At 39.5% G+C, this 20,646-nt stretch overlaps 1 protein-coding gene and 1 long non-coding RNA gene across 9 annotated transcripts in view; one reads left to right on the top strand and one right to left on the bottom strand.

The window, feature by feature from the left end:
- LOC103682459 overlaps positions 1-8,492 on the bottom strand; it is a 42,814-nt gene extending 34,322 nt beyond the window's left edge. For all 4 annotated transcript variants that reach the window (XR_005838504.1, XR_005838506.1, XR_573402.2 and 1 more), the window contains exon 1: positions 6,558-8,492. This is a non-coding gene — a long non-coding RNA (uncharacterized LOC103682459). The remainder of the gene's footprint in view (positions 1-6,557) is intronic.
- MKLN1 (muskelin 1) overlaps positions 1-20,646 on the top strand; it is a 334,164-nt gene that overhangs the window by 54,732 nt on the left and 258,786 nt on the right. For 2 of the 5 annotated variants that reach the window (XM_040643988.1, XM_040643987.1), the window contains one exon: positions 16,424-16,550. The exons of the other annotated variants lie outside the window; for them this stretch is intronic. The gene's annotated coding sequence lies outside the window, so the exon portion shown is untranslated. The remainder of the gene's footprint in view (positions 1-16,423; positions 16,551-20,646) is intronic. 5 annotated transcript variants of the gene reach the window in all.

Here is a 20,646-nt window from a genome sequence, read left to right as displayed (position 1 = left end):
TTACCTCACTTTATCCTCTCAAGCCAGCAAAATAAGTGGTAGTCGCATTTAGGGATGAGGAAACCAGGGCCTCGAGAGGTTAGACAATTGGCCCAAGTTCACTTACCTAAGAGGTTACCAAATTGAAATTTAAACCCTTCTCTTTCTGACCTCAAATCCTATGCCCTTAGCCTGTACATGGATGAACACACATTAATTATTCAGATAGCCTCCATTGATTTATTATATAGACATTGCCCAGGTGAAACAAACAATTGAATAACTGAATAATTCAACCTGAAACTCTCAGTCGACTGGTGCTGAGTGTCTTTGTGTCAGAAGTAACTGGCTCATTGCTTCAGATTTTTTCTGCATATGTCCCCTATATGGACTCAATAACAGGGTGGGCCTCAATAATGATTTGAGACTAAAACCAGCGATCTGAAGTGTTTTAACTATGTTGGTTATCTGCAGTAATCTTGGCATTTAGTTATTAACTAAAATAATTTTATCTGTGTTGATTAATGACCTCTGTTGAAAGATTCAGAAGCTCTCCTCTGAAACCAACAGCAACTTTTTTGATAAAACAAATTAATTATTAAATATTATGTTAGGTCCTTTCAATCGGTTATTTGGACATAAGAATTGAAATTATTAACAGAAGACATATAGGATGTCAAAAGGAATGTAAAATCCAGTCATGACTAATACCATTTCAGAGGAAATTTCTAACAAAAAGAGATTTTTCCATTTAATAATCCATTTATTTCAAGCATCACTTTAATAAAGATTCTAAGCAAACTCTTTGTGATGAGACTGAGGAACTGAATAGAATTTTCCAGGAAATATCGCTCATAATGTTCACCATTATAACAGCTCAACAGTGTTCTTTCTTGTCTGCCTTCTTTGGCTGAAGTCCCTTGTAGAAAAACCTTTCAGCTCCTGACACAGACGTGCGTAATCATCCTCATCATACCTAACATTTTTGAGTACTTACTGTGAGTCAGATTTTGCTACATACTGCACTTGATTATCTGGTTTTAATGCTCAGAAGCCAATAGGGTAGGCTTTATTGTAATACTCATTTTATAGATAGATAAAGAAACGGAGGCATAGAAGTATTTAGTGACTTACTCAAGAGTCAGCATTTAAAATGAAACACAAGATATGTTATATTGGTTGTTTTGCCTTCTCTATGATCTGAGAAAATATCATTTTTTAAAAGAAACACCAAGTTTGACTTTACAGCTTTTATGTTAAAAGCGAAAGTGAACAGCTTTTTGAATTGCTGTGGCTGTTATGCCAGTGATTAATTCCACTGGAGAAGTGGTTCCATGAGAGCTGAAATTTTAGATCTAAAAGTCTGAGAGTGCGTTTTCCTTGGACCGTCTGTGTGTTCCTCACGACCCTTTGCTCCATCAGCCTGCACTGTAAACTACCCTTTCACTGTAAGAATGTTTTTCTCTCTGAGGGCTTTTAACTGGTGGAGCTGTCCTTGGTCTGAGAAGTCCCAGAAGTTTTGCCTGGGGTCTCTGACCTGTCCCAGAGTTGCTGCACTTCTCAGCTCATGTGTAGAAATCTGCCAACCCACTATGTCAAACAGATTGGGAGAACTCCTAGGGGAGGCCATGGAAATTCTAAAGGACGTCATTACAGTACATTTGTATGTTTCTCTCCATTTGAGCAGAGCTTTCCCACCTTAGATAAGGAAATGGAGAACCTGGAGTTCACTTACTCAGTAAACTAGTTTTGAATACATACTTTGTACTTAACACAGTTCTAAACACCACGGAAGATAATGATAAGCTTCTGCCCTCAAAGACTTTACATTCCAGTGATAAGACTCTCACACATCAGGAAGTTAAAGAACCCATCATCATAGAGATGGATCAGAAGCCAACAGAGTGCCATGGATATGAAGAATGAGAGGTTCAAGGCAGGGTAATAGAGATGGAAGGAGGATGCTAAAGCTATGAGGGGGTCCTCAGTTGAGAGAGGATATTTAATAGAGGCCTTGAAGAGGAGGAAGCTAGCCACAGAACAGAGTGTATGGTTCAATTCCACTTACTTAAAAAGGAAATAAACAAGAATTGTATTTACAATATTAAATCCAGAGAGAAAGAGTTGGAAGGGTAGCCAGCAAATTGGGAGGGGAGGAGTGCCATTGGCAGGTGGTGGGGAGTAGGGTGAAGGGCTAGAATCCATAGAGACTTTCACTTTTTACTGTATAGATACTTCTATATTGTTTGAATAGTTTTCCAAAGAGAATGTGGGGTTATGCACTACTCTGTGTGACTAAAAAATACAAAATTTACAAAAAGAATGAGTAAGAGTTGGGTTTATAGAGCAAAAAGAAGAAGATATTCCAGGCTAGAGGAACAACTTGAGTCAATGTCCAAAGGTGGAAATGTACAGGATATGTTTGGGGAAGAGTGAGGACATGAGTGGGACCAGCACAAAAAGGAATATAGTAGATGTGCAAATTGGGGCCAGTGGAGAAAGGCTATGAATGCAAGGCCTAGGAGCTTGAGCCTATCACCCTTGGCCAGAAGCCATAAAGAGTCTTAGAAGGATTTGGTTCAGAGTTGATCAATCTAGCTGCACAAGGATTCATTTATTAGTGCTCCTACTTGAAGACCCAGCAAAGTTAGATGATATGAATTCAAGTTTACCTATCTTGCACACCATGAAAGGCCATGGAAATGTCTCCTGTACTCACTGTAGTAAGAAAGGCTCTGACTTACGCAAACCTGTTGTTAGACTTTTCAGGAACCACAGAAGGATGGAAATGCTGTCAAATGCAATTGGGGAGCCTCCACATATACCTGATCCACAGTATTAATTTCACCATAAATCTTTGTGTAATATTTGACATCTATGATGAATAATTCAGATGTATGAGGGAGATTTCGATCCCTAGCATATGAGAAATGACTGAATCAAATGTGTAAAATTTGAGTAAAAATTACTTGATTTTAAAAATGAAATCAGATGTATTCTGTAATATGGTATTTGATTTAGTTCATTTGTCTTTTCGTTAGGTGAATTGGTGAAGTCAATATTTTCTTTAACCTCCTGTTTATGATTATACAACTATTCAAACACTATATATGTACACATTATATTTTATTCACACACACACACACACACACACACACGCATTCATATAACCGACACAATGTAACAAAAATCTATAGCTACCTAGGAGTGGGAAAGTAACACTCCTACAAGCCAATCTTGAAGGAACATTAAATCTAATATGAGGAAAAATACTGTAGCTAGTTGAATCTTGAGTCATGCATTGTGACTCATTGTAAATGATTGGATTCTGAGTGAGATATTGACCAGCAAGTGGAAGAGAGACACAGCAGAGTCCCAGAATGATGATGCCAGTTAGGTTTGTAAAAAAGCGTGGTTGCTGCCTCCTGCAAATTGTCTTGTAACCAGAAGTCAAGTTTGAAGAAGAAACTGACAATTAAATTTCACTTTCACTTTTCACTTTTCTTCTTGTTCAAACTTTAAAGACTTTTAATCCCCATCTTTCCCCCCACAACCCCGCCCCACTCGATCTGTCCTTTTTCTGAGGCAGATGGAGTACTTAATAGGCATAACTGAGTTCCCTGCTTTGTGAAGGGAAGACAACAGGGGACAAGACGGATTCAAAAAAGCTTCACAAATTACGTGGAAAGAAAGATCGCTGGTTTCATATGTTGCATTTTCCTCAGAGCCCCTTCTCTGTTCTTCTTAATCCTTCTTTATCCTCTGAAATTATGTTGTGGCATGTCTTCCCATCACGAGGATGAGGGCAGCATGAGGCATCTGACCTCCGTGTGTTGGGAGAAGGCAGGAATGCAAGATGATCCTGCTGTGCCTTAGGTGATTAGGTGGACTCAAATTTTAGGAAGACAGTTTGGGGAATGATAAAAAAAAAAAATCCTTCAAAAAATATCTAGATCAGAAAAAAAATTCCTCTAATCATTTTAATATAGTTCTTAACACTGATTTCATCAATTCAATCTGGTAAATAAGTACTACTATCTGCCAAGTTGAATAAAAAACCATTCATGTAGTCCTGATAGCATTGTGCTAATCAGCAGGATTACAGAAGTGCAGAATCTCCGCTTCTGGTACAGTTTGGACAGGGGAAGTCTGGTCTCTGCCTCTCCCCTCTCTGTTTCACTCTCTCTGTCTTCCTCCCTGATAAATGGGCGCCCTGTATGTATCTTCACTTGGGACTCAGTGCATTTGTTTAAATTGTATCTGAGTAAGTCTGAAACCCCACAGCTGGAGAAAAAACTTCTTCCTGAGTTTGATGTTCTTTAATACACAGAAAGATGGGGCCTCTGTGAATGACAACAGCTTATACAGATGCTGAGAAAGTATATTAATTTATGTGTGCAGAAGTGAGCAAGAAGGTCATTCTAAGCAGAAGGATGGGAGCCAATTTTGTAGTCACACAAAACTTTTTAAAGAGAGGAATGAATAGGACTGGTGAAGAACTGATACACGAAGATAATGCTGAGCAAAATTAGGAACAGCTAGAGAGTTAGGATAGACTTTGGCGAAAAAAATAATAACCACCTTGAATTTATCTATTTATACATCAATATGTTTGAGATGGATACATAAATATCACTCTGCTGATAATATTGCAGATCCCCCAAAGCAAAGGAACACATGCCCCATTCATTCCCTATTGACATCAGATAGTTTATCAAGTGTTTGTGACCTAAAATGAGTGGGGGAATCTTACTCTTTAGTTCATTTCTGCTTTTCCCCTAAGTTCAGGGATAAAACTTTAACGTTTTTATAGATAAATATTTTATTATGTTTAATTTTATTAAAAATATACAAACATATTGAATATTTATAATTTATAACATAATTTTATATGTTTATATATTTATAATTTACTTATATGAAATAATCTGTTTCTTTGAGGGGGGAGAGAGGGACTTTGAAACGGAGGGAGAGAGAATCTTAAGCAGGCTCCATGCCAGCTCAGAGCTGACGTGGGGCTCGATCTCACAACCCAGAGATCATGACCTGAACCGAAACCAAGAGTCGGATGCTTAACCAACTAAGCCACGCAGGCACCCTATATGAAATAATTATTAAAATATACAATTAACAGTATCCTCAGAGTCGTATATTTTCTTTTTATTAAAGTGCTTGCTCATGAAAACACTATCTTTTCTTTATGTTAAAATTTGTTAAGTGCTTCAGTATTCTGCTTTTGTGATACTAAGAAATGTTTAATTTGTGGGTTTTTTAAAAAAGATTTATATTCAATGTTTTTCTCTTTTTTCTAACCAACAGCTAAATTTAGACGTTCTGCCTTATGTCACAAATGATCCTTGTTGTACAAAAAAAGTTTATATTTTGGGGGGCTATGGAGACTTCTTGTCCTTTAAGCCTTATTTACAAAGTTTTTCTCAATTGTTTTTTAATGTCCTTCATCTTAGCTTGCCAGCAATAAGCAAAAATAAAGCTGGGACTGTGTCAAAAAATTCACTGGCCCACATTCATCCTTTTTTTCAGCAGAGTTTACTCAATAGTGTTCCCCATTCAGCTACTGTGCCAGCCAGCCGAAACAGCTAGCTGTTGTCTGAAATGAAGAATAATTGGAAACATGGTTCCTGTTTCTTTTCCTGCAAGTAACAATTCATCCATTTAACATTCTTTTGGTGCTCTTAAATTCTGTGCTGGACAGCGTTGTGCTCACTGGTCAGTTGAGGCCAATCTGAGAAATGTTAACCTTCTATTCCCACCGCTGACCCTCCCACTGGGAAGTAGTGATGACCATCTGATGGCCTGGCACCTCCACCTAGAGTCAGTGACATGTGGCCCCAGCAGCTTTGTGTAGGTAAATGGACATCACGCTGGAAAATGCTGGGCTGGGAGAGAGAGTAGTAATTACAAAAGATAAAATTTCTAGCTATTATGATCCCAACTCTATAGATAAAGAAACAAAACCCAGGAAGGTTAAGTCATTTGCCCAAGGTCAACTCTGCCAGCAAGCTGTGGAACAGACTGTCTAGTTGCAGCACCTTTCTTCTGTACCCTGTACTACAATAGCTCTTGTCCTTTATGGCCAAGAACATGATTGGTTCTGTAAATATTCTATACACCTATAAAAAGGTTGCATGTTCTCTTTTCATAGCATAAATTTATTGTTTTTATACTTCTATACTCATTACACACATAAACTCATATTCATGCATGTGTAATAAGCTTATAAGTTATATTATAGTCTTCTGTATTCTTGCTTGTTTTTCATATTCTATCAAATTCTGAAAGAGCTGAATTAAAACCTGCTATAGTTGTCATTTTTGTCAAATTCTGCCTGTCTTTCTGGTAGGTTTTTTTTCTTCTTTTCTTTTTTAAAACTCTCTAGTGGTTTTGATTTTTTTAATTATTGTGCTATATTTTTTAGTGCATAATAGCTGACAATGATTATATTTTCTTCAAGTTTATATCTGTACCACAGGACATTGAGCTGACTACATATAAAATGATACCAAAATAATAGTGACTCAAATAAACAGAAATGTATTCTTCTCAAACATAAAAAATACCTCGTGGTAAAAAGTTGAGGGCTGGTATAGTGGCTCCATGGTCATCTGGAATGCAAGCTCCACTTGTCTTCCTGCTCTGCTATGTTTTAGTACGGCGTGCATTCTCCAAGTCTTGGTTGCAAAATGGCTTCTGCAGCTCCAGCCATCACATGTATATTCCAGTCATGGAGAAGGAAAAAGAAGGCAGAAAGGAGTAGCTTCCAGCTTAATTAGACATCTGTAGGCCCACCCACTAGCTTCTGCTTACAACTTACTGTCTACCCCAAATTGTAAAAGAGGATGGGAAAATTAATTTGTTTTTATCTGTACACATTGCTGTGTACAGATAAAATTAAATTGAGGTTTTGTTAGCAAGAGTGAAAGACGGATGGGCATGGACAGCATAGGCATCTAGCAATCTCTGCCACTGTGCCCTTATTCATTCCATCCTCTTATTCCTATTTAATATTTTTGGTTTTAAATTTGATACTAAGATTGTCACTCCTGGTTTTGGATTTGCCTGACATATATCTACCCAATCATTTATTCTCAAACTTTCTTTGTCACTTAATTTGAAGTGAATTTCTTTTTTTATATAATAATTTTTTATTATATTACATTAGTCACCATACAGTACATCCCTAGTTTTTGATGTAAAGTTCCATGATTCATTACTTGCGTATAACACCCAGTGCACCATGAAGTGAATTTCTTATACGTAGCTTAATTTTCTTTTTCAACCTAATCTGAAAGTTTGTCTTTTGAAAGGGAAATTCTACTCATTCAATTTTTATGGTAATAGATATATTTTTTTTCTTTTTCTTTTTATTATTTATAATGCTTCATTGGTTTGTGGGCTTGTTTTTTTTTTTTCCTTTTTCCCCTTTCCTTAGACTTACTGGCTTGATCTTATTTTAAAGAGTTATTTCCCTCCCCTCTGTTAAGTTGAAAGTTTTCACACGAAGTGCTTAGTTCTCTTAAACAATTAAATGTTGTTGGTTTTTTTTTTCTGACTGAATAACCCTATCCCTGTATCTCAGAGATTCACTGTGAATATACTAAGGAAGAAATGCAATTTATTTCTTCAAAAGTAGAGTAAGGTCATTGGCACCATGTAATAATTAAGGAAGTTTATTTTCCTCACTCCCTTCAACATCACACGTAGGCAGCAATGAACTCAAGCAGAGTTGGAAATGAGCCCTGTTTCGACTGAACACCACTCCTGTATGTAGCACTTTCCAGATTCCTTTCAGAGTCTAATTATTGAAGGAAAAAGAAAAGCTATTATCCTGGATTTGGAAAGTCCACATGGGACTGAATTATGATAAGTATTCATCCTTACATTTCTCTAACTCTTCACTGAATGCAAAACAAGTTCTCATGAGTGATAAAGCAAACAACAGTGAGTAAGACTGCTTGTGGTAAGACCTGCTATTCCCACTGCACTGGTTTTAAAAGAAGTCTTAAAACCTGTTACCATGGAAGGCTTGAGTTCTACAAAGTTTGCTATAGTTCTGTAAGGAACTTGCATATGAAATTTAGCTTTAGATTACTTGGTGAAAGTATTAAGCCTTTTTGGTGATACTTTTACCTTTTCATGAATACATTACTTCTAAAAGGAGCTTTTTTTTCTCTAGTCTGGCTTCAAATTATACCTTCTGCTTCATGCCACAGCAGTATACTTGTTCCCAAGAGCAAGTGAGGATCTTAAAATTAAGCGAATGGTAGAAGTGTTACCATCTAGGTAGGAATTTTGCTGTTTTATCATGGGGAACAATGTAAAAGAAGAAACCAAAGTTTTGTTAAAGCCATGTAACTTCTACCCAACTCCATCATTCTAATTTACTTCTTCATTTTAATTTTTTTAAAGATTTTATTTATTTATTTGACAGAGAGAGAGAGAGAGAACACAAGTAGGCAGAATGGTAGGCAAAGGGAGAGGGAGAAGCAGGCTCTCCTCCGAGCAGGGAGCCTGATGCGGGGCTCAATCCCAGAACCCTGGGATCATGATCTGAGCCAAAGGCAGATGCTTAACTGACTGAGCCACTCAGGCACCCCTAACTTATTTCTTTTAAAAAGTTATTATTATTTTAGATTCCGTAGGGTATGATTTGGCTATAAATTGGTATACATTCTGATGAATCTTAGCACAATAATTCCATACAGCAAACTATCTGTACTCTGCAAAAATCTTTACATATATCTAATAAATAACATATTACATATAAGAAACGCTCAGCTTTGAAACATTTGGGTAGTATTTGTCTTGGGACTCTCTTTCTCTTTAGGATCAAGAATGGAGTGACCCCTCATTCTGTCACTCGCTATTATATCATTGGGGCAAAGGGACAAAGACTCGGTTCTATTGTTGGAAGTGACTCTTTTCCCATTATCACTATTTTTTTTAAGAGTGTGTTTATTTATTTATTTATTTGACAGACAGAGCACATGCAGGGGGAGCAGCAGGCAGAGGCAGAGGGAGAAGCAGTCTCCCCACTGAGCAGGGAGCCTGATGTGGGGCTCGATCCCAGGACCCTGGAATCATGACCTGAGCTGAAGGCAGACGCCCAACCGACCGAGCCTGCCAGGCACCCCCATTATCACTATTTTCCTGCAATATTTTAGTCAAAAGGAACGAGACACTATGTCACAGGTAGAGAATAATTAATAGATTAATAAATTTAAAATGTCTTACCTCCTCAACTCGTTCAGTATTTTTCCTCTAGCATGGACTATGTAAGGAGCTGGTCCTACTTCAGCCTCAGGAGAAGGGAGAGAGATACGAGAATGAGAAAGAAGAGTGGTTGACGAAAATACAATTATTTTAGGAAACTACAGATACATAAACATGTTATGAGATTTGAATGTTAAAATTTATCAGCATGTCATGTGAGTTTCATTTTATCGGCTCCTAATATTGATTAAAAATGAGAATTCACAAGATTGACCATATGTTGAAGCTGGATGACAGGTCCATAAGGATGGGTTCATTTTTACTATTCTTCTACCTTTGGGTATGTTTGAAACTTTCCGTAATAAGTTTTAAAAAGAGAAGAAATAAGGCTTCGAAAAACTGTTCTGAATCGGTTAATTCTGAAACACAGATTCCTCTTTTTATGCCCCATAAAAAGGGCATCATAATTATGCTCATTAATGGAGTTCACAATTGGTTTGGATTCAGTATATCGACAGAATTCTTCCACCCCGTGTATTATTCCTACAATGGATACTCTGTGATCGAACTTGGAAAACAATAGGCTCATCCAGCTCTCATGAGCTAAGTGAGAAGAAAAAAATCCTGTGACTAAATTTTATATCTTACAGAAGCATTTGAGGAATAGGAGAGTTTTCTAATGGATTGTATAGAATTCTGTTACTACAGAGAGACTGCCTTCTTTGCTAAGAACAAGTAGAAAATAAAGACTATAAATAAATGAACCATTCTAAAAGTCTGTTTCATAGTGTTATCTCTTTGTAAACTCTCTCATATAAGCTGCCGCTTCTTCATTTTCTTCCCAGCTGGCCTGGGCTTGGGGCAATGATCTGCCATTCTCATGTATTAAGTAAGTGCTAGAATATAGAAATATACGTAATCCTTGCCTAGGGTACAGTTTGAGTGGGCAGATGCGACAGAAGAAAGGCTCTAGAACTCTAGTGGGGTACAAATGCGTTGGTCTCCAGGAGGCCTGTGTGATAGATGTGACCACGGCATGCTTGGTGACTTTTCTCGTTGGTTTGCTTAGATTTCAACCCAACTTTAACGATAGGGTGAAATGCAGCCTACACAGTATCGGGAAGATGTGAAGCGGCTTTGCCACTCAGATAAAATTAAATGCTGAGAAACAAAACCCCTAAAGAACTGGATATGGGGAAGAAGGGGAGACAGTATTTTATCATTACAAATCAACCAGTATTTAGTAAATGCCTCTTCTGATGATTTCTCACACTTTAAAGGTAGGAAATCTTGGTATACAAAACACCTTCACCTACATTATCTTACCTGATCCTCCCAACCAACCAGTGAGGTAAGTGGGGCACTCTTAAGATAAAGAAATCGCATCTCAGAAATGTAGTGCTTCCTGAAGGTCTTATACCCGCTAGATGGGGCAGGGGGCACAGAAACCACCCAGGTCTCACAGACACCGTCCTGTGGTCATTCCCTGTTGACCACCCAGTGTTATGCTTCTCTAGCCTGTGTTTGGTCCTGTGGGGAATTGAAAAGAAGTAAAGCCATGATCCCTGCCCTCGGCGAGTTTATGATCTAGATGGGAAAATGTAAGCTTTACATAAGAAAGCAAGCAGAGAATTATTAAGCATTAAACTGTATGAAATGGGTTACAACTACAATAACATTTGGGTTATTTTAATTGGAAAATAAGGTGTGGTAAATCCTACCCAAGCACTGAAACATGCATTTTCAGGTGCCCAGGAACACTGCTCAACTGAATGTTTCTCAAGTCTTCCAGCCAGGCAATACGTGCTTTCCTGGAGGAGTCCCATGATTGATTCTTGACTGGGAGGAAAGCCTGTAGGGGAGAAAGGCGAAGACAGTATCTTTTCAGACACTCTCCTGTACTTGCAGGTACAATCTTGCACAGCTCCCCCGTGACACATGGTTGCTTGCAAGAGCCGATTCTTAAATTGCTCAATTCTTATTAGCCTCCGTTGAGCCTCCAATGAGAACTGGAAGCTTGTGGTGGAAGCTTGGCCCTGGCACATCTTCGTTAGATCCTCTAGGCCATCAGTGGAGGCTACAAAGCAAAGTGGCTCTTTGCCTCTTCCAATTTACCTAATTGCAAAGGGAGAAAAGTGGAAGAGTCAAAAATTTTTAAGAAAACTGCCTAGAGGCAGAAGAATGGGCACATTTGTTCTACCCTCAGAGGAACCATGGACTTCAAAGGTCTGCAGAGAATCTGTGAGCACTTTTATTTCCTGACATTCTAATGCTCAAACCTAAAACTTTCCAAACCCATTTTTGTTTCAGAAGCAAAATTCTACTGGAAATACCTGTTCTTTCTTTTTCAGCAGAGGAAACCTGTCCTCAAAGACAGCTGCAGGCCAGTCACTGTCTGTGTCTCCCCCACTGAGTGGCATATTCCCTGGGAGGCTCCGTGGAGACTTCCAAAGCCATCAATGAGTGTCTGGTAGCAATCATTTAAAATAATGCACATGGTTACGCAGGCTTACCGGCACTATGGTCACTCCTGTGTCGTTTTCCTCCAAGTGCTGATTTGCTTACGTGTCCTTTGGAGTAGGCCAGCATGGATGGATCTCCTGTTCAATACAGCAGTCACATGGCAGAGCAGTGCTGGCATCATTCCTCAGGCTTTGATGTCTGCCCACCTGAGAGGAGGAGAGGGCGTGGGAGAAATCAACTTGGAGTGGGAATGCAACCGTAACGTGCTGTGCGCAAATGTGAGGGTACGCTTTGGAGGTACGGTCAACGTTTCCAACAACACTGAGCACTGGAGAGCAAATGTGAACACATGCTGTTTGACTCCGAAGCCCAAGCACAGAACGGCTACCGCTGGACCACCCCTGCCCTCAAAGAGGCAGCCATTGAATTATTTTTTTCAGGAGTGGTGTGGCTTTTTGCTGAATCATTCAGGTCGAGTCATTCAGTCACCCAGTGGTTATGAAAATGGATTCTAGAAGCCGCATGACCTTATAGGCACATTAGTTAAAAACTCTCTGTGCCTTCGAGTCCCCATGTTAGAACCTTGCCCAGCACATATTATGCACTGTCTAAGCATCTGCTGTTTTCATATATTTGGTCTTCTAATAATAACATAAAACCTTTGCTCTGGACACTGCTACGTGTTGAGATGTAAAACCAAATACGATACAGTATGTGCCCTCAGTGGGCTTACGCTCGACATTAGGGCCTTGGGTTTTATTTCTCTTCTGTGCCTAGCACACCAGGGGTACTCAATCAGTGTGTATGAATGTTTGATTGGATTGGGGAAATGGGCAAGGATCCCAGTAATTTCGGTTACGTGACTATGTTTAACAGTGCCTGCCCCAGAGGTGGAACCTGGCACCATACAGGCATTATTAGCCATTTTAATTACTAACTTGGTAGAATAAATGCTGAGACTTTGTGCGTGGACTGGAGGTTGAGGGCGAGGCGGTGGAGGTGCACTCAGGGAAGTCTTCCAAGAGGCAGTACCGTTGGGCTTCGTTTTGCTCAGTGAGTGGGTGTCAGCCAGCCAGAGAAGAGGGCTAAGTGTGTTCTAGGCAGAAGGAACATTGTGTGCAGAACTAGAGAGCCGTGAAATAGCACAATACATTCAGGGAACTCCGAGTAGGCAAGTACGACCAGAGTCCCAGCCTCGTGGTGACATACAGCGTGCGTCTGTTAAACGAGTATTGGAGATGAGAGGCTGGGAAATGAAACAAAACAAATGAGACATCGCTTGTGTCACCCTGGCCTTTCACATTGACTACATAACCAGTCCCCGACTAAGTGGCTGGTGAATTGTACGTTGTTCGGTATTGTACTTGCCTTAGTACAAATGCTGTTAGTCTCCACACAGCACTGCTCGGTAGTCAGCTGCTTCTTGTCTTCTAATTGAGGAAGTGAATTGACTTCGTTTATCTGTTTTTCCAAAGTGATTGAGCTGAATTAACAACAAAGTTGATGGGATCGTGGTGTAGATGAAGTTGGTTTTGCACAGTAACAAAGATTCTCTAGATCAAGGGTTAGCAAACTATGGCCTCAGGGCCAAATCCTATCCACCGCTTGCTTTTGTAATTAAGTTTTTTTTGGAATGCAGCCATGCCCATTTGTTTACATGTAGTCTACAGCCACTTTAGCACCATTTAACAGCGGCATTGTGACAGAGACTATATGGCCTGCACGGTGTAAAACATTTACTAGCTGGCTCTTTGCAGAAAACATTTGCCAATCTTGCCCTAGGATCATCTCTTCTAATCGGATGTTAAGGAGAAATCAGCTAATATTTAAGACAGAAGATGGAGTTGGTTTAGAACCAGCACAGCAAACAATAGGTTATTAAATTTTTAAAATTCTCTTCCAAGAAGAGAGAGCATTACAAATATGTTAGCCATAAAGAGTTCAATAAATATGTACACATGAATAAACATAGATTCTGTGATTGGCCTTCAGATTTGACTCTGAGTTCCTGGCAGTGAGGGGGTAAAAAAATAAAAGAAGGGAATTGGACACCTTTATCAGTTACCTATGGCTTCCTAACAAACCACTTGAACATGTAGTGGTTTAAAACAGCGACCATGTACTATTTCTCATGAGACTGTGAGTGGGTTGAGTGTTTTTGCTGATCCAGCCTGGGCCCAGCTGATCTTGGTGGGCTTGCTTATGCCTTTGTGGTCAGCTGATATGTGAGCTCTGGGCTGGCTGGTCTGGTATGGCCTCAGCTAGGACGATTCATCTCTACTCCACATGATCTCTCATCCCCCAGCAGGTTAGCTTGGGCTTAGGCAAGTAACCTTGGTGGGTTCCAAGAAAGAAAATGGAAGCACACCCTTGAGGCTTTAGGCTTGTTGCATTCTAGTGGCCAAAGCAAGTCAAAGTCCAGCCTCAATTGAAGGAGCCGGGGAATAGACTCTAACACTTAGTGCGAATTGCTGAAAAATCACATTGCCAGGGAGAGGAGGGAGAGGATTGGGGCCATGATTGAAATCAATCAAACAGCATCTAGACCAGCATATATTCCAACATAATAATTTTTTAAAGTCACTTCTGTGGTCTAAAGTGGAAAAGAATAGTCATCATACATTTATTCAGCCCCACCCACAGGTATGAATCATCAGTGTCTTCGACAAAGGGGACCGATATCTTCTAGTTAATGACAGATGCAGAGGAGAAGTGGAAAGAAGCCTGTCAGAAGTATGGTACATATCATATGAGACCCAGACCCATATTAACATGCCACTTGACAAATTTCACCAGGGAATCAGACTCCATTTTAATGGATTAACGGAGTAAGCAAAATCATTATTAGAGAAGTAGCCAATAACTAAACTAAACATTAGCTTTTGAGACTAAACCTGAAACAGACCTACAATATTCCAGCTGACCGTTCCCATTGCAGTCCACTTCTGCTTTAGGTTGGCATTAAAATTGGTCACTGTATTCAAAGACGACATTGCTATCTATGGATACCAGTGTGATCAAAAATACAGGTAGGGAATAAGTATTCTTTTTTTTAAAACTCACTAACCATGTGACACTTTTTTTTTTTTAATTGCTGGACTATCTTCATTACTACCAAACTTGCCTCAATAAATCATAAGCATAAGTAGCAACAGTGGATGTCAGAAATCCTCCTTAACTGTTATTTTCCTGGTACCATGGGTTGTCAGTAAGAAGAGAGCAAACCTAGGTAGCTCTTGCTCCTTACTGTCATTCAGAATCCCCTAAAAATCAAAACAAGCAAATGACTAAAGACAAAATCAAAATTGCCAAACAAGCCACCCAGACAAGCCACACAACCTAGGTTTGAGAACATTCTTCCTGGCCTAGAGCCAGTCAGGATGTTTGGCCTTGTTCTCAAGAAGCCGAAGGCTTTACACGTGGTCTTGCATGGAATTGCCACCATCAGACTTCTGTGGTAGCGGCAGCAGGACACGGGGAGGAACAGAACCGGGATTTAAGGAACTATTGGATGGCTGTTAACTCAGACATCGAGATCAGCTGTGAATGGAAATGCATGTCAATTTAGATAGAGGGAAAAGGAACTGGAGTGTTATTATCAAAGAGGTGGAGAGGAGCCCTTCAGGATGTTTTCAGATGACTCGTTTTGGGGAGGGTTTGGGGGAAGTAGAGCTGTCTCAAGAAGAACAAATGAAGCTTCCAAAATTTGGATTCAGGAAATCAGAAGTTAACCTTGGGCGGATCCCATTAAGGTTAAATGATATAACATATATAAACTAGCTGGCAGAGTACTTAGGAGGGCAGACCTCGATAAATGTTGGGTTTTTTCCTCTCTTTGCATCTCCCACCCACCTTAGGGATTTCTTAAAAAAACAAAAGACCTGCCAGCCAGCTGTCATTGGAAAGATGTCAGATGCGATAAGCTGCTGATAGGTGGTAACGATCAACGAAATTCACACTCAGGTGGATGGAGCCGGGCATGTCACCTCTCCCGCCCCTCTCCTTATCACAGCTTGGAGGCAGCACAAAGACATTCCTTCCTTCCTGCAGAGGAAGTGTGTGCGTTCTCTCAGACCTACCTTGGCATTCCTTGATGTCTTAGAGAAGCAGATGACCCTGGCTGAGCAAGACAGTCAGCAGAACAGCAGCCCTTGATGCTGCAATTGGAAATTTCCATTCTTTGCTTGCAGCTCTGAAAAAAAAAAAAAAAAATCTAAAGAGCCCAGTAGCTGGGAAATTTCCACGATGGAAAATTTTAACATATTCTTTAGCTCTAAACTATGCAGGTTTATGGAGACTATTTTTTTTTCTTTTGGTAATTTCCTTCTTTAACAATAATTTATGAACATGGTAACACTCCAGCTGTGGGAATAAGGAGGGCAAGATGACTTGCAGGAGAATGGGTATGGTTGGCTAGTTGTAGGCTGGGCTATATACACATTTGACCACCCGAACCATAGAAATGCAGATCAGTACAAGCCCCACGGGTTGGGAACTCATCCAAAATAGAGACAGTTTGCTCTGGAGCACTACAGAGAAATCTGTGTAGAGACTGGAAGTGGAAAGTGGATGGATACAACTTTGGAACAGGAGATGGTGAGTTCTATAGCTGCAAAAAGAATCTCAGGCAAATTCCTTAGACCACGGCTTCTTAAACGTAAACATGCATATAAACCTGGGAATCTTGTTAAGATGCAGATTCTGATTTGGTAGCTCTGGGGTGGGGCCTGAGACTCTGTGTTTCTAACAGGCTCCCAGGTGATGCTGATGCTGCCCTTCTGAGGACCACACTGTGAGTAACCAGACCATAAACAAACCTCATCACTCCGAGGTCAGCTTGCCTTCCACAGCAAAACACAGCCAAAGGGCAGCCAGAGGTGAGCTCCCTTGGGGTCGTTTTCTTAGGTTACAAAGCTAAGGTCTAAGAGTAGAACTGAATGCCTTCTGGAAAGATGCTTCATGCAAGTCTGAATAAAATGGATCTTTTGAAATGTCGGGATGCAAACAGTTACCAGAAGGCTGCCTACTCACAGGCTGGAGTTGGTGGTTTCTAGAATGCAACGCCTTTCCAGAGAAACCCCTATAACAAACAAGGTGGTGAGGATTCCTATGCTGGTCCCGTTGCCTCAGTGATTCCCTAGCGTTGTGGCATGTGGGGTGAAACACCAGTGGACTAGCTCCAATTATTGAAGGAAGACTGTTGACCAGAGTGGTGTAAAGGGGAAAAGGAATCTGGGAAATAAATTACTTCCATCTCAGCCAGAATAATTGGTTCACGTTTACTGAAATAAAATAGAAATAGGAAAAATTTCCATTTTCTTAACAGCTAGCTCACCTCTCTGCTACCTATTTTACTGATAGAGAGTGGAAGAGAGATAAAAATCGGTGGCATCTTTATTCCTAGTGCTACCTCCAATTGATCTGTAACGTATCTGTTATGTGTATCTTTAAAGCAACATTTGTCCTATTTTTTGTTTTCCATTCAATTGAACGTTGAATGGGTTATTACTACGTTTTGAATTAAAGTATACAGGGGAACATATGGGAAAAAAGGAGGAGGGAGATTCCCAGCATGAAAATGTGATGCTGAAATCAGAGTATAATAAGCATTGAATGAATTTGATAATACAAGTATTAAAATATATATTAAAAGTAATTAACCATTCTAGTATCCTAGCATCTACATAATATTTAGAAATTGTAAATGGCTTACATTTGGATTATTAAGGAATTTGGACTTCTAGAGATTGGTTGACATCTTTTCTTTCAAAAATCTTCACTGGGGGGTTAAGGCATAATTTGGCATTGAAATAAACTTCCTCATACTTTAAACACAAGAGATCAGTTTTGGGTTCTTCTTACTATAGGTCTCAATGAGCAGTTATCCATCTGAGAACCGTCTTACAACCTATAGCCAATCAAATAGAATTTGATTGACTTACAATCACATCTATTTAGTAATAAACCTAAAATTAAGCATAATTGAGCACTTTCAACAGGTGAGGCATTTCATCTTTATGAAAAGCTTATAAGATAGGTACCATTATTATAAAGATGAGAGAATGGGATATAGAGCGCTTAAAGGAACTTCCTGAGATCCATATATTATGGCCAAGCAGGGAAAATCCTCCTCTGGCCAGCCCAGTCACTTACTCTAGTGCTTTCTCCAAATATCACAGCTACATCTCAGCTTCATTCCCCTTATCACAGACAGATGGATAGACACTCCTTCTCGAGTTTAACAACTTCACAGAGCTTGATTCAAATACTGAATGTGTTGTTAGTTGCTTACAGCTGCTATTTCTCTAGCAGTGCAGTAAGTCCAGGCAAACTCTTTTGAAGAGCTCATTAAAACTGCTAAAATAAAGTCTTAGAAGCAGGTGCATTCATTAGCTGCAATGCAGACGATTATGTTAATATCGCATTCAGGTGACAAATTTAAAGCCATCAAAATCATGGAGGATAAAAGGATTTTCAAAGCTAAAGTTAACTTCTTCCTTTGTAGGGCTCTTTGCTCTGTTAAGCACGTGACTGCCTTTGCAGCTGTCAACACGGGGACCTCCAGTGTTACCTCACAAAAATAAAGCCATGTTTGCAGTATCATATTTCCTTTACGATTTCTTGGGTCTGTATTCGGGAAAAGAAAGGTGAGGAATTGACTACAACCCTAGTGCTATTTTCTAAATAGGGAACTTGGCACCTAGTTTATAATCTATGGTCAGATTAAGCCCAAGGGTAGAGACGCATTAAAGAAGATGGTTAAAAATACGTAGACATTGATTCCAGGTTTGGATCAGATGGACTAACAGCTCTTCCATTTTGCCTTCTCTTTTCCCCTCAAAGAGCATCGAGCATGAAATCCATATGTGACGATACGTATGTACTTAGGAGGTGATACACCACAATGTAAATAATAGTTACTCCAGGATGATTTTTATTTTCTTTATGTGTGTATTTTTATATTCTCAAACTTTCTACAATGAATATGTATTATTGTATAAAGTTAAAATTTGTTAAAAAAAAAAAAAAAGACTTAACAGAGCAATTCAACACATTCAGTTGTTTCGCCTATAAAATTGGGTTACTATGTAATCACCCAGTGTATGGGAGCTGGATGAGATGTTTCCCCAAAGTTCTTTCTTCTCAAATCTAGGAGATCTGTGGAAACACTGATCCTTCCTTTCAGATGAAAATATAAGGAAGTAAGGGCTTGGTATCCACCATTTATTAAAAAAAAATTATGAACATGCTTAAAGATTTTTGCATCATTCCTCAGCACCTCAATCAAGTGGGCAAACATCAAAGTGAATCCATCTGCCACCTGATAAGGGAAAGACTGAGCAATGTTTTAAGGACAGATTAACTTTATTTTTAATTTTCTTAGCTATATATTCTGGGAAGCCTTTGTAAGCTAATGCTTGACACATTCTTTTTTTTTTCCAAATGGTGTACTACAATAACTGCATTACTGATTACAAAATACAAATAATGAAGCTGCTATAGATCTGAACCCATCTACTGATAGAGCATGTTTACCTAATGTGTGTGTGTGTGTGTGTGTGTGTGTGTTTGGCTAAATAGCTTGAAATTAAACTGAACATCTGCTGGTACAATGTAATAGTCCTATTTTTGCCTTCTATCGTCTTCAACTCTTTTTCTACCTATCCCTTGTACTTTCTTTTTTTCCTACACAATTCAAAAGACCATTGACCCCATTTAAAATGAAAAGCAATATAGAAAGCAGGAAAGATCTCCTTGGGATGGGGATGAGTAAGCATATACGGTACTTCTGCATACAGGCATGCACACATGCCCCTTTCGTGGTCAAGAATGGCCTACCCAACGCGCTGCTCCAACCTGCTGTAAGTCTCATTGGTTGGGACCTAGAGTGTGGGCAATTCCTTCCACTGCTGGACAGCTCCAGCTCTCCTAGCAATACTCTCCCACCCATTCCATTTCCTCACAGAAGCTGTGGGTTCAAGGCAAAGTGAGCAAGGTGGCCAGAAAACACACCTATTCTTCTGATATGGAGCATTACCACCATCAAATTAGAAGGTAAACTTCAGAGCACAGAATTTAAAGGTGAAAGGAACTTGAGAGGTCACATTAGTCAAGTTTTCTTTTACTGTCTTTTCTAAAGCATACCTGATAGTCATCCAGTTTGACCTTGAAATTTTCTAGGGGCGCCTGGGTGGTGCAGTCGTTAAGCATCTGCCTTCAGCTCAGGGCGTGATCCCGGCGTTCTGGGATCGAGCCCCACATCAGGCTCCTCTGCTGGGAGCCTGCTTCTTCCTCTCCCACTCCCCCTGCTTGTGTTCCCTCTCTCGCTGGCTGTCTCTGTCAAGTAAATGAATAAAATCTTAAAAAAAAAAAAAAAAGAAATTTTCCAATGACAAAAAATGTCCTACTTTTTTTCTCTTATATACTGATAGATGGGTAGATAGAGCACAAACAGCATTACACCACAGTGGGGAAAAAAAGTTATTCCTAATCTGTTACCCTTTAAAAAATCAACTATTTTTGAATTTCTGTTACTGATCCAGGACCCCCCCTCCCAGTCTCAAGTAAATATAATCCTTTAGAATCCATGAGATATGTGAAGAGGCTGAACCATTTGACTTAAAGACATTTTGGAATTTTTATTAGTCCATAGTGTCCATCACACCATGAGAATCAGACCCTAAAAAGGAAAATTGTATCAAGAACTTGTAAGCCTCAATTCCACGGTATTTCCTAAGTCTCTCCCGAATCCATCCCTCTTTGTCACTCTGACACCTGTACAACAAAGGAAAATTTCTGAGATTATTTTATCCAGGGATCTTTCCAACATTCACAAATACCATCTCCACTGAGCAATGTGTTCCCAAGTTACCTAAATTATACATATGGCAGTATTCCTTTCAAAGGAAATTGAAGAGTTTAGCAGTATTATGAAACAACTAGATGTGACAACAGAAAGAACAAAAATAACAA

Source organism: Ursus maritimus, unplaced genomic scaffold (genome assembly GCF_017311325.1).
Source record: "Ursus maritimus isolate PB19 unplaced genomic scaffold, ASM1731132v1 scaffold_3, whole genome shotgun sequence".
Taxonomy (NCBI): domain Eukaryota; kingdom Metazoa; phylum Chordata; class Mammalia; order Carnivora; family Ursidae; genus Ursus; species Ursus maritimus.
The sequence above is the reverse complement of the archived record's forward strand: the minus strand, read 5'-3'. Positions and strand labels throughout refer to the sequence as shown.